The sequence below is a fragment of the Sturnira hondurensis genome, unplaced genomic scaffold (genome assembly GCF_014824575.4).
Source record: "Sturnira hondurensis isolate 20B ecotype Veracruz unplaced genomic scaffold, ASM1482457v3 Scaffold0010448, whole genome shotgun sequence".
NCBI classification, from domain to species: domain Eukaryota; kingdom Metazoa; phylum Chordata; class Mammalia; order Chiroptera; family Phyllostomidae; genus Sturnira; species Sturnira hondurensis.
In genome coordinates, this window is record NW_028083079.1 from 6,784,394 (window position 1) to 6,797,407 (window position 13,014).

Here is a 13,014-nt window from a genome sequence, read left to right on the forward strand (position 1 = left end):
CTTGGCTAATGTAATTATGATGTGCCTTGGTGTGTTCCTCCTTGGGTCCAACTTCTTTGGGACTCTCTGAGCTTCCTGGATTTCCTGGAAGTCTATTTCCTTTGCCAGACTGGGGAAGTTCTCCTTTATTATTTGTTCAAATACATGTTCCACTCGTGGCTGTTTCTTTCCCCCTTCTGGTACCCCTATAATCCAGATGTTGGAACGTTTAAAGATGTCCTGGAGGTTCCTAAGCCTCTCCTCATTTTTTTGAATTTTCATTTCTTCATTCCTTTCTGGTGGAATGTTTCATTCTTCCTTCTGGTCCATTCCATTGAGTTGAGTCCCAGTTTCCTTTCCATTGCTATTGGTTTCCTGGACATCTCCCTTCATCTCAATTAGTTTAGCCTTCATATGTTCCTCTAATTTGTGACTGTACTCTACCAATTCTGTGAGCATCCTGATAAATAGTGTCTTAAATTGGGCTTCTGAGAGGCTGGCAATCTGTTGGTCACTTAGAGTTACTGGCTCTGGGCCTTTGAGTTCTTCTTGCACCATCTTTTGGGCTGTTCGCGCCTGTTAAGTAGCAGGATCAGAGCCCTAGGTTTTCACCAGAGCAGGGCAACTCAGTTGCTGGGTTGTGACGTTGTATGTGGGGGTGGGGTCAAAGAGGGACAATGGCTTCCCTCCGCTGCCTGCTGCCGCGACCCCCACCAGCATCGCAGCCACCACCATCACCAGGCCCACGCGCCTCGCTCCACGGCACTCGAGTGTGCCACCGCTGTCAGCCCTCCACCACTGGGTTCGCCCCCTGGGGCCTGCGTGGTCCGTCTCACTGCGCGCGAATGTGCTACCTTGGTCAGTCTGCCCGGCACCCCGACTAGTTCTGGGCTACCTGCGCTCCTAGGTCTGTCCTGCCCGACCCAGCTCCGCTGCTGGCTCCACCTCTCTTACTGTCCCCGTTGAACGGTTCGTAGCTGTCGGACTTCCGTATAATTCCGTTTTCTGGTCTCTGGGTGTGTCTTAGTTCTCCAAAACTTTTGTTGTATCCAAACTTGGTTGTGGGAGAAGGCACAGTGTTTCCACCTATGCCTCCATCTTGGTGGAAGTCCCACTTTTTTCTTTTTTTAATTATATTTTATTGATTATGCTATTACAATTGTCCTGATTTTTCCCCCTTTGACCCTTCCACCCAGCACCCCCTACTCCTTCAGGCAATCCCTCCGCCATTGTTCATGTCCATGGGTCATGCATTTACATTCTTTGGCTACTCCATAGCCTGTACTGTACTTTATAACCTGCCCCCCCTTAACAGCTATTCTGTAACTACCTATTTGTATTTCTTCATCTCCTTACCTCTTCACCCATTCTTCCCCTCCCACTTGGCATCTATCTGGTAACTAACTTCTTTTCTCTTGCTGCTTTGGAGAGTCTCTTTTTATCTTTAACCTTTGGCCTTTTAATTATAATGTCTTAGAGTGGGCCTCTTTGCATTCATCGTAAGTGGGATACTCTGTGCTTCCTGCACTGGCGTGTCTATTTCTTTCACCAAATTAGGGAATTTTTCTTTCACAGTTTTTTCAGATAGATTTGCAATTGCTTGCTCTTCCTCTTCTCCTTCTGGCACCCCTGGGAGGTGAATGTTGGACCTCTTGAAGTTGTCCTAGAGGCTGTTTATACTGTTCTCTTTCTTTTAGATTCCTTTTTCTTGTTGTTCTGCATGGTTATTTTTTTGCTTCCTTAAGTTCCAAATCATTGGTTTGATTCTTATCTTTATCTACTCTACTGTTGTTTCCCTGTAAATCGTTCATTTCAGTTAGTGCTTCCTTCATTTCTAACAGGGTCTTTTTATGTGTCTGAGGCCCTCACTAAGCTCCTTAAGCATCCTGATAACCAATGTTTTGAACTCTGCATCTGATGGATTGCTTATCTCCATCTTGTTTAGTTCTTTTTCTGGAGTTTTGATCTGTTCTTTCAGTTGGGCCATGTTTGTTTGTCTCTTTGTTTTGGCAGCCTCCCTGTGCTTGTTTCTATGTATTAAGTATAGCTGCTTTGACCCTGTGTCTTTGTAGTGTGGCCTAATGTAGTAGGTGCCCTGTAGGGACCCTGTAGGTCCAATGGCACAGCCTCTCCTATTGCCCAAGCTGGGTATTCAAGGTGCATCCTTTGTGTGGGCTGAGTACACCCTCCTCTTGTAGTTGAGCCTTGGTTGCTGTTGGCAGATCATAGGGAGGGATTTACCCAGGCCAGTCATCTGCAAGGACTGGCTGTCACCACTGACTTCCAACCTCTGCCATCCATGGAGGATCAGCTGTGCAGGGGCAGGTTGGTGGTGCTCTGACATGATCTCTAGCTGTCTAATGGGTGCACTGGACCTGGGATTTCCTGGATGGTGCAGGCCAAGGTCAGCTTCCCTGTGCATTTTGACTGGGGCACCCTGCCAGACCTATAAAGCAATCTGAGATGGCTGTTATTTGTGCCAGGCTTGGAGATTTCCAGGTGAAGCCAAGTTGTGAATCTAATCTGGCTGCCGCTAGGGCTCACTGAAGCCAGCTGTTGCTTGTTTGAGAGGATTTAAGTGCTTAGATCAGCCATTCTTATGGAAGAGCAGCCTGGGTGGACCTGTAAATTGGGTGGAGCAGAGCCTCTGCAGATATCTGAGGTGGGTCAAACACTGTTAGCCAGGTTGATGGAGTCTCAGACATGGCACCAGTTTATTGGCTTTGTGGTGGGAGGGTTTAACAAAGGCACAATGGCCTTTGCTCGCTTTGATGCCAGACACTTCAGTTTTCCCCTGTACACCATTGGTGCCTTTGAAGCTGTTGCCCTGGTGCTGGAACTCAGAGGGAATGAGTCCAAGTAGGTGAGTCCATGTGGGTTCTTTAAGAGGAACTGTTTTGGGCTCCAGCAGTTTCTTCCATGGACTCAATCCCTGCTGATTTTTGCAGCCACAGGTTGTAGGGACTTATCTTCCTAGCACTGAATCCTGGGCTGGGGGGCCTGGTGTAGGTCTGGGACTCCTTGCTCCAAGATATTCCTCCTAAATTTTTATCCATGTGGGTGTCAAACTAGCCCATTCAGCATCTGCAACCCTCCTACCAGTCTGGGATTGATGTGGTTTCTTTAATTCCGTAGTTTTCAGACTTCCATTCAACTCGATTTTATAGTTGTCACACTTCCATTCAGCTCAATTTCTGATGTTCCTGAGTGATGGTTGTTCTATATTTTAGTTGTACTTTTGATGTGGTTGTGTGATGAGATGAGCCATGTCTCCCCTTGCTGCCAGCTTGACTGGAAGTCTTCACTACTTTTTTCAATGTCATATTAGAAGTTCTAGCTGATGAATAAGAGAAGAAAAGGAAGTAAAATGTATACATATTGGGAAAGGAGGAAATGAAACTCTTTGCAGAAGACATGATTGTATAGAAAATTGGTATGTGTACTCATGTTATTACTTAAGGCAGCAAAAGAAAGTTCAACAAACAAAAGGCCTAGAATAAATAGTTGCACATTTAATATGGTGTTGTCTTGTGCAGTTCATCAGTTAATATATGGACATAAGGTCAAATGATTTGATCCAGGTAGATAATTTGTGACTAGATGAGCATAAGATATCTTCAGACTGTCCTTGAAATCTGTTTTCTCGGACCTTCAGACACAAGGGCCTTGGTGCTACTGGATGCAGTTAGTGTATTATCAGGAGTTTTAAGGTGCTATTTGTACACTGTATCTTTATTATTTTTTAAATATATTTTATTGATTATACTATTACAGTTGTTCTATTCCCCCCTTCATTCCCCTCCACCCTGCATGCCCTCTCCCCCACCATTCCCCGCCTTTAGTTTATGACCACGTGTCTCAAGTTCTTTAGATTCTATATTTCCCATACTATTCTTGCTCTCCCTCCTCTCTATTTTCTACCTACTATCTGTGCTACCTTCTCCCCCCTTCTCCTCCCACTCCCCTGTTGCTAACCCTCTATGTGTTCTTCATTTCTCTGGTTCTGCTCCTGATCTAGCTGTCCTCTTGGTTTGCTTTTGTTTTAGGTGTGGTTGTTAATAACTGAGCTTACTGTCCTTTCACTGTTCATATTTTTTATCTTCTTTTTCTTAGATAAGTCCCTTTAACATTTCATATAATAAGGGCTTGGTGATGATGAACTCCTTGAACTTGACCTTATCTGAGAAGCACTTTATCTGTCCTTCCATTCTAAATGAAAGCTTTGCTGGATAGAGCAATCTTGGCTGTAGGTCTTTGGATTTCATGACTTGAAATACTTCTTTCCAGCCCCTTCTTGCCTGTAAGGTCTCTTCTGAGAAATCAGCTGACAGTCTGATGGGAAGTCCTTTGTAGGCGAAGGTCCCCTTATCTCTTGCTGCTTCTAGGATTCTCTCTTTCATTTTAGTCTTGGCTAATGTAATTATGATGTGCCTTGGTGTGTTCCTCCTTGGGTCCAACTTCTTTGGGACTCTCTGAGCTTCCTAGATTTCCTGGAAGTCTATTTCCTTTTCCAGATTGGGGAAGTTCTCCTTTATTATTTGTTCAAATAAGTTTTCAATTTGTTGCTCTTCCTCTTCTCCTTTTGGCTCCCCTATAATTTGGACATTGGAACGTTTAAAGATGTCCTGGAGGTTCCTAAGCCTCTCCTCATTTTTTTGAATTCTTGTTTCTTCATTCTTTTCTGATTGGATGTTTCATTCTTCCTTCTTGTCCACTCCCTTGATTTGAGTCCCAGTTTCCTTCCCATCACTATTGGTTTCCTGTGCATTTCCCTTCATTTCAGTTAGTTTAGCCTTCATATGTTCCTCTAATTTGTGACTAAAATCAGCCAGTTCTGTGAGCATCCTGATCACCAGTATTTTGAACTGTGCATCTGAGAGATTTGCTATTTCTTTTTCGCTTAGAGTTATCGGCTCTGGGGCTTTGAGTTCTTCTTGAGCCATGTTTTGGACTGTTTGTGCCTGTTACATATGAGGAGCGGAGCCCTAGGTGTTCACCAGGGCATGGTGTCACAGTTGCTGGGTTGTGATGCTGTATGTGGGGGCGGGGTCAAAGGAAACCAATGGCGGTCCCCTCTGCTGCCTCCCGCTGCTGCTGGGGCCCTGCAGTCCATCCCACTGCGGTGAATGTGCAACCTTGGTCAGCCCGCCGCCTTGCGCACTCACTGCGTTCGCCCACTGGGGCCTGTGTGGTCTGTCTCACTGCTCACTCCTCTGCTGGTTTATCTGCGCTCGAATGTGTGATCGAGGTCAGCCTGCCCCACACCCTCACAGGGTCCTCGCTGCTACCTTGGCTGCCTGTGTGCCTGGGTTGGGGGATCCTTCCTGCCCGACCCTGCTCTGCTGCTGGCTCCGCCCCTCTTACCGGTCCCGGTTGAACGGTTCGTTGTTGTTGGACTTCCGTATAGTTCAATTTTCTGTTCTTTGGCTGCGTCTTTGTTTACTAAACCTTTGTTGTATTCAAACTTGGTTGTGGGAGAAGGCACAGTGTTTCCACCTACGCCTCCATCTTGGCGGAAGTCCCAAAATTGATATTTAATATGTGTTTGGATTTGCTATTTCTGTTTGTCATCATTCTACCATTGATATAATTCATGGAATCACTGAATGATACTTTTCTGGACCATTTTGTATTTCCTAAAACATTGTGATCAGTCAAGAAATTCAGCTTACAGCTAGAGAAGTAAGGCTTCTAGTGTTGGTTGATGTGATCGGCCCAGATTATCAAAGGTAAATTGGGTTTAAAGGGAGGTTTATGTGGAATAGAAGATGCTTCCTTTTACATGTCCAGTTGTTACTAAGTTTAACAAAGAACAGGTCAGGTTTCAACACCTCAGGATTTGGGTCAGTTGACTGGACAAAGAACCTTGACCGACTTATGCTAGCCAAAGGCAACCAAAACTTGAATGTGGAGGGGCAGTGGTTAAAATACACACTGTAGATTCTTGAAAATTTGTATAAGTGACTGTTGCCCTCTGTATATTTGCTCTTTCTATTTCCCGTTCGTCTTTCACCTTTTTTTAAAAAGAATTTTTGGAGCAGTTATAGGTTTACAATGAAATTAAGAGAAAGGTACAAAGATTCCTATGTACCTCCTGTGCCCACACACATAGAGCCCCCCCATCAGGAACATTCCCTACCAGAGTGGGACTTTTTTTGCTGAGGACAAATCTACACTGATGCATTGTGGTCATCCAAGGGGTTCATTCTCGGTGGTGTACATTCTGTGGGTTTAGACAGATACATATTGACGTGAATCTATCATAATATTACAGAGTATTTTCACTGCCCTAAAAGTCCTATTCATCCCGGCCCCGCAACCCGAACTATGACCGATCTTTTTGTTGTCTCTGTAGTTTTGCCTTTTCCAGAATGTAGTTGAAATAATAAACTATGCACTCTTTATCATCTTTTGTTTTTCTACAGTTTTATATGTGTTTTGATATTGGTTTTGTTTGCCATACAGTTTTTTCTTCATATGCATTTTTATAATTTTTATTACTTTTTCAACAGGTAATGCATCTGTGTGGCTCAGAAACCAAAACGATGTAATGTATGTATTGAGAATTCTCCCTCCTTTCTCTGTCTACCCGGTTCTCCATGGCCCTGCCCCTTATTAGTAACCACTTTTATTCATTTCTTGTGTGTCTTTGTGGTGCAAGTACAAACATATGTTCTTATTCTTCCCCGTCTGACACAGAAGGATTAAACATAGAGGATTTCCTTGTTTATACTGTTATTTATACTGTTCTGTGCTCTGTTCTTCATTGCTAATAGATACTAGAACATAGAGAATTTCCTTGTTCTTTTTTACAGCTCTGTGGGTGTCTCAGTGTTTGTTTAACCGATTCCCTAGAGAGAATGAGTTGGGTTGGTTTGTCACATTTGCCTTTGAATAACCTGTACAACCATCATTCTGCAGGTGTGTAGGTATATTTGTATATACATTTCCAGAAGTGGGAGAGCTGCAGAATATTGACTTAGTATTATAGTATACCTAAAGTCATCTCTTGGCATCTGTTTTAATAGTCAGGGACAACAAGGAAAATAGCAACCACTCCTAGTAACAGCAACAGAGAAAATTCAGGGAAGTGGTTACCAGGTGATAGAAGAACTGAGTGCCTAACTGAGCAAGTGAAGCAACCCAGAGACTAGGAACAGCAGAGGAGCCACTGCTTATAGCTGGAGAGACAAAAGGAAGAAGGCCATGTTACTGAATCCCAGAGCTGGGGGTCACCTCCGGAGGCTAGGACCTCTAGTGGGAGCTGGGGCCCCTAAGGAGATGTAGTCACTGTAAGAGAAGAGCCTGAGATCAAAGAGACAGGGAGAGAAATGTCCTGGTGTATTTCTTTCCTCTCTTGTCCTCCAATCCTTCAGAAATCAGCTGATAGTGAGCCCGTTAATAGAGATCTATCCCCTTATAGTACAGAGCAGAGCAATGGAAGGACAAAAACTGGGTTTCAGGACATATGGTCTCAAAATGTGTATAGTCCACCCTGGCTGGTGTGGCTCAGTGGACTGAGCACCAGCCGAGAACCAAAGGGTTGCCAGTTCGATTCCCAGCCAGGGCATATGCCTGGGTTGCAGGCTAGGTCCCCAGTAGGGGGTGTGCAAGAGGCAACCACACATTGATGTTTTTCTCCCTTTCTTTCTCCCTCCCTTTCCTTCTCTCTAAAAAATAAATAAGTCAATTTTTAAAAAAAATCTGTATAGTCCACTGCTTTTGCTACTCAGCATTTAAGTTCACCCTTTACCCACATTTCGTACCTTTATACTTCTATCTGAATGTACAGACACTTTCTCCCATTCTCCCCAGACAAGACAGACTCCAAGTCCTATTAGCCATTTTAACCTCAAGGTCAGGATCTACTGGTGATCCTCATTTCTCTTCAGCAGGTCCAAATGTGATTTTTTGTGGCCTGGGAACTTATGAACTAAATTGTAAAGTAAGTTCCACTAACTAACACTCCATATAAAACTGTAGGAAAAGGGGAAGGAAAAGTAAAAACCATTGGTTAAAATGTACATAATGGAAAGGTGCACCAGTGCTGTAGTCTTTGTTGCTGTAAGAAGTCACAAGTTGATATTTATCACTTCCCCTCTACCGCGTATTCCATAGTCCCTTCATTTTTAGCTAGTACTGCAGGTTGTTGGCAGGCTGACTGTATTGGGTACATTCAGAACAACAAAAAACACACTTGGTATTTCAACAGAGAGGATTTCGTATAAGGAATTGGCTTAGCAGTTTTGGAGAGCCGAAAAAGCAAAAAAGGAAATACTGAGCTACCCCAGAGATAGGAACTGAAGGTGAAGCCACCACGCCTAGGTCAGGGGGAACAAAAGGAAGCTCATAGGAGGGGCCCCTCAGACCTCTGAGAAGAGGCCACTTACTAACTGTTGCTGGTATCTTTGGTTAGGCATGATGAGGCTGATTCTGGAGGGGTCCTTCCCGAGAAAAGCTGAACATTATCATTGATAACCAACAGTCAGCGAAGGAATGCATGTTTTTCTCCCTTATCTGCCTTGCGGAATTGAACAGGAAGTCGACTGGCAAAGTAGAAATGTAGTGCTCATAGTCTGCTGTAGCATCCCGAAGCAGAATATAAATGTGGGTTTGGACTAACGACCCACACTCAGTTAGTAAATAGTTCACTAACTGAGACAGCTGGTCACTCAGCCTACTCAGTATCTATACACAACTTTCTACATCTATTGCAACTTCCCATACAGCAAAACCAATTTTCAGCTTTTCTTTAACAAGATGCAATTACCTTTTGTGGAAATAGACACTCTCACCTTTTCCCCCAAAAGAAAAGGTCCCAAATGTTATTACATTAATCTCTGGATGATGTTAATTACTCCTCAAGTTCAATTAGAGCCCCTCTTGAATATTTGCTAACCTTAAGATGAAATTGTAAAGTTAACCAGTGCTGTTGATTCTTAAAATTACAATGGAGAAAGAGAAGAAAAGATTGTTAACAAATACACAAATGAATAAACACACATACATTAAAAAAAGAAGAAAATAACATTTAGGTATAGACCTTTTTTCTGTCTGGTTGAGCCTGTAGTTGATTTTTGTCACTTCCTTCTGCTCATTTCGTGTTTCCTTTGCTCTGAGGTCTCACCTGTAACAGGTGGTATGATCCAAAGCATCACTCCTGAAGGCTCTGAATCTGCTGTGGTCTTGTCCTTTTTGTTGTTGTTATTGTTATAGTAGTTTTCCACTTTTACTGTGAGAATGTGGAGGAGAAAATGAATGTACTTGACACAAAGGAGTTAGAGTTGGTGACTGATGACATGTGGAATGGAAGGAGAGAACAGAAGTCTGTATGTTAGAGAACAAAAGTCTTTCAGCTTGCTGTTAAATTTTTGCACTATGGGATGCAGCTCTGGTTTGGCTGGAGTGGAGTTCAGATAGATCTGGGCTTAATGCAGAGTGCCCAGCTGTCCTGGTTTGCCCCACACTGAGGGATTTCCTGGAACCTGAGACTTCCTATTGCTAAAACTGGGAAAGTACCTGGCAAACTGGAACCAGTTGGTCACCGTAGCCTAAAATGAACTGTCAGGGCAGATTGGTAACAGGAGCTTCTTGGCATGAGCACCGAGCCAGCTACGTCCTGGGATAATCAGTCCTTAGGAAGTGAGCGCCAAGATGCCCTTAACATAGCCCAGTAAGAGAGCCCTTAGTGATGCAGGGAAACGGTGAGTCTTACTTAATACTCCATGGTTGCTGCCACTGAAATGTCCCCCGCCCTTGGAATCCATGGATCTAGGGTGGTCTAGGGGGAGAGGATGTTGGAATTAAAATCTGTGACTCCCTCTAACAGTGCAACCCAGAGGGGACATTCTTTCTCACCACACACCACACCACACCACACCACAACTCTGGACATCTGAGGCTTCACTGGGGACTTCAGATGAAGGGATAGTGAAGAAGAACTTGGTCATGCACCCCGCTTACTGCAGACCTGCAGTAACACTTGGCAGGGCAGAATGCCATTTATGCAGGTGGGGCGTAAATAGTGAAGTTTGAGGTGTGCAGCAACCTTAATATCAACAGGCTGGGGAGGGGGAGGCCAGAGGCAAGTTGGCAACACTTCGACTTTTCTGGAAGCAATTCCAGTCTGGAGGACGGGATAGGTTGATTGAAGTGACTTTTTTTGTGATATGGTGCCATCTAGTGTTAACCGTCATGTTCGCCTCTGTCCTAGTTGGATTATTAAATGAAAGCAGATGACTGAAGAATCTGGGAAAGTTTCCAAAGTCATCAGTCATTTGTTTGCTTGTTCATTTGACAGGTACTGATTGAACACCTTCTGTATGCTAATTACTTTTCTAGGTACTGGGATTACAGCTGCGAACAAAATGGCCAGAAATCTGAATTTTTGGAAGCTTACATTTTTGTGGGGATAAAGACAAATAAGAAAAAAGTAAAATATGCACTGTGCTATATAGTCATAAATGTTAAAGGGAAAAAATAAATCAAGGAAGAAAGAATTAAGTTTAAAATCGAGGAGGAAGGAGCTTTATAATTTTAGATCATGCATTCAAGTTGGCCTCACTGAGAAGACTATGTCTGAGTAAAAAACAGAGGTATGAGGGAGTATCTGGGGCAGAGGAAGTAGTCAGTGCAAAGGTCCTGGGGTGGAAGTGTGTCTGGGGAGTTGAGGAACGGCAAGGGGGAATATGCTGAACTAGGGGGAAAGTCCTAGGAGGCGAGGGCCTTGGGCATCACGGTAAGCGCTGCCACATTTACTCTGCGCGAGACAGGAAATCATAACCCAGTTTTGAGCAGGGCATGGCTTTACAAAGTAACATACAGGGTGGGACAAAAGTAGGTTCACAGCCATGAGTATGTGAAACAGTTTATTCTTGTATCGGTATTTATTAATTATTGTATATTTTTCATACAAACAACTGGAAACCTATTTTTGCCACATAGTGTATAAATGATGGCCTATAGTGCCTTCCCATAGATGTTTTTATGCTAAATGTTATTCATTCATTTAATAAACATCTTTGCTGAAGTTTTCTAGTTTTCATTTGTTTTGAGATAATTTGTAATGGCTGGTTGCCACATTTTTTATGATGACTGCTCTAAAATCTTTGTCAGATCATTTCAGCATCTGATTTCTCTCTCTATTAGCTTCAGTTGACTGCCTTTTCTTGTTTGGGTTGTGACTTTTCTGGTTCTCAGTATGACGATTGGTTTTTAAAATTGTATTCTAGGCATTTTGAGTATTAAGTTTTGAGACTCCGAAACTTGAATCTTTTTTTTCAGCAAGAGAACTAACCTATTTCTGTCTCTTTACGGGGGCTGTGGTTCCAGTGACATACAGGTTTCAGAGCCTGTACGACATTATTCTGGTGCACTCATTTACCCGGTGCCACCAGGGCTCCAGCTTCATCCCGCTGATGCCGCTGGCAGGGGTGAAGTGCACTTTCCCAGGCATTTCCTTCTAGAAGGATGCTGGGCCATGGGGCAGTGAGTGCTTCCCTGAGCCTCTCTGGGTCACCTGTTTTCTGGGCCACCCAGTGCCTGGCTGATCACTGCTGGTACTGCCTAAGGGGGTGGAAGTTGACTTCCTGGGCTCCCATGCTGGTGCGGCTAGGTGGCGAGTGGAGGATGCTGGGTCTGTGGAACAGAAGCCTTCTCTGTAAGTCACATGGTATTAACAGGCTTCTCTGTCTCTGTCAGTGCTTCTGAGTGAGGGGAGCAGCATCCTGGGCCTCTCTCTCTGCCTCTGGTGGTAGTGGTGAGGGTCACCTTTACCTTTTGCCACTGGGTAGAGGCCCAGGAGATGCCGGACATAGGTTTCCCTGTACTGTTGGGTGGAGGGCCAGGAGACACTGGGCCTGTTGGTGCTTCTAGATAGAATTCTCTGCCAACTCTTGCAGGTTCTCCTGCAAGTATGGGGTGGGAATGGGGTGCCTCACTTGGTCTCTGCTGCACTGCCTTTCTTGGTTGGGCCTTCAGTCAGAAAGACCTGACTGTTCCTAGAGATTTTTTTTTCACCTACACCTTTTGATGGATTTGAGTAGTAGGCCACTCTGTACCCAGTGTGGGATATATAGGAGAAAAAGAAATCCCAGGAAACTCACCTCCATGCTTTCCCTCAAGTACTAAGGTCTCTAGCCAGGCTGCCTTTCTCTTTCCACTTTTCAGAGCCCTTTTATGACTGTGTCTGATTATGTCCTGGATTCTTGTACTTACAGGGAAGTAATAGAGAAAAGTGAGTCTGTGTCATCTTATCTGGGACCAGAAATCTCAAAAGAGCAGGCTATTTCATTTTATACATCTTTCCTCAGTCCATCTCTCTCCCTATATTTTGCTATAAATAACAAGAAGAAAGCTTGGGAGCTTCCTTATCTCCCTAAGGAAGATGCACGCCCTCTTTTCCATATAACCAGAGGAGACATTGTTGTCGTATCTTCTGTCATTACATGGCAAAGCTTCCCTTCCTCCAGTTTTCAATAACATTTTCCTTCCTTTTGAGCAGCACCCTCAAAGTCCAGAAGTCTACTAACAGTCTGTTCAAAGAAATTTAGGCTTTCTCCATCCCACTTCAAAAAATCTTTTGTTTCCATCCACTTACTGTTCACTTCCAAAACCACTCCCATAGTTATAGGCATATTTTATGGCATTGTCTCGAAGTCTGTATTAGTTATTTATTGCTGCTTAACAAATTATCCTAAAGTTTAGTAGTGTAAAACAACACGCATCAGTTATCCGACAGTTTCTGTGGGTTGGGAATGGGCATGGCTTAGCTGGGTCTTCTCCAATGCTTGTGGTTCTCTCACAAGGTGCCAGTGAAGGCACTGACTGGAGAGGAGGTCTCATCTGAAGACTCAGCTGGGGAAAGACCTGCTTCCAAGGTCACTTAGATGGTTGTTGGCAGTACTTAGTTCCTTGAGAGCTGTTGCTCTGAGGGGATGCAGGTCCCTTCCGTCTGTGGGCTGGTCATTGGCCTTGGTTCCTTGCTATGAGGGCCTCTCCAACATTTCAGCTCGCCTCAGCAAAGGCAGCAAGAAG

General features: G+C 44.1%; 1 long non-coding RNA gene across 1 annotated transcript; it reads left to right on the forward strand.

The window, feature by feature from the left end:
• Positions 1-1,710: 1,710 nt before the first annotated feature.
• On the forward strand, positions 1,711-3,177 carry LOC118995918 (uncharacterized). Its single transcript, XR_005068394.1, has 3 exons — positions 1,711-1,798; positions 2,843-2,846; positions 3,166-3,177. It is a non-coding gene; the product is annotated as an uncharacterized LOC118995918 (long non-coding RNA).
• Positions 3,178-13,014: the final 9,837 nt, after the last annotated feature.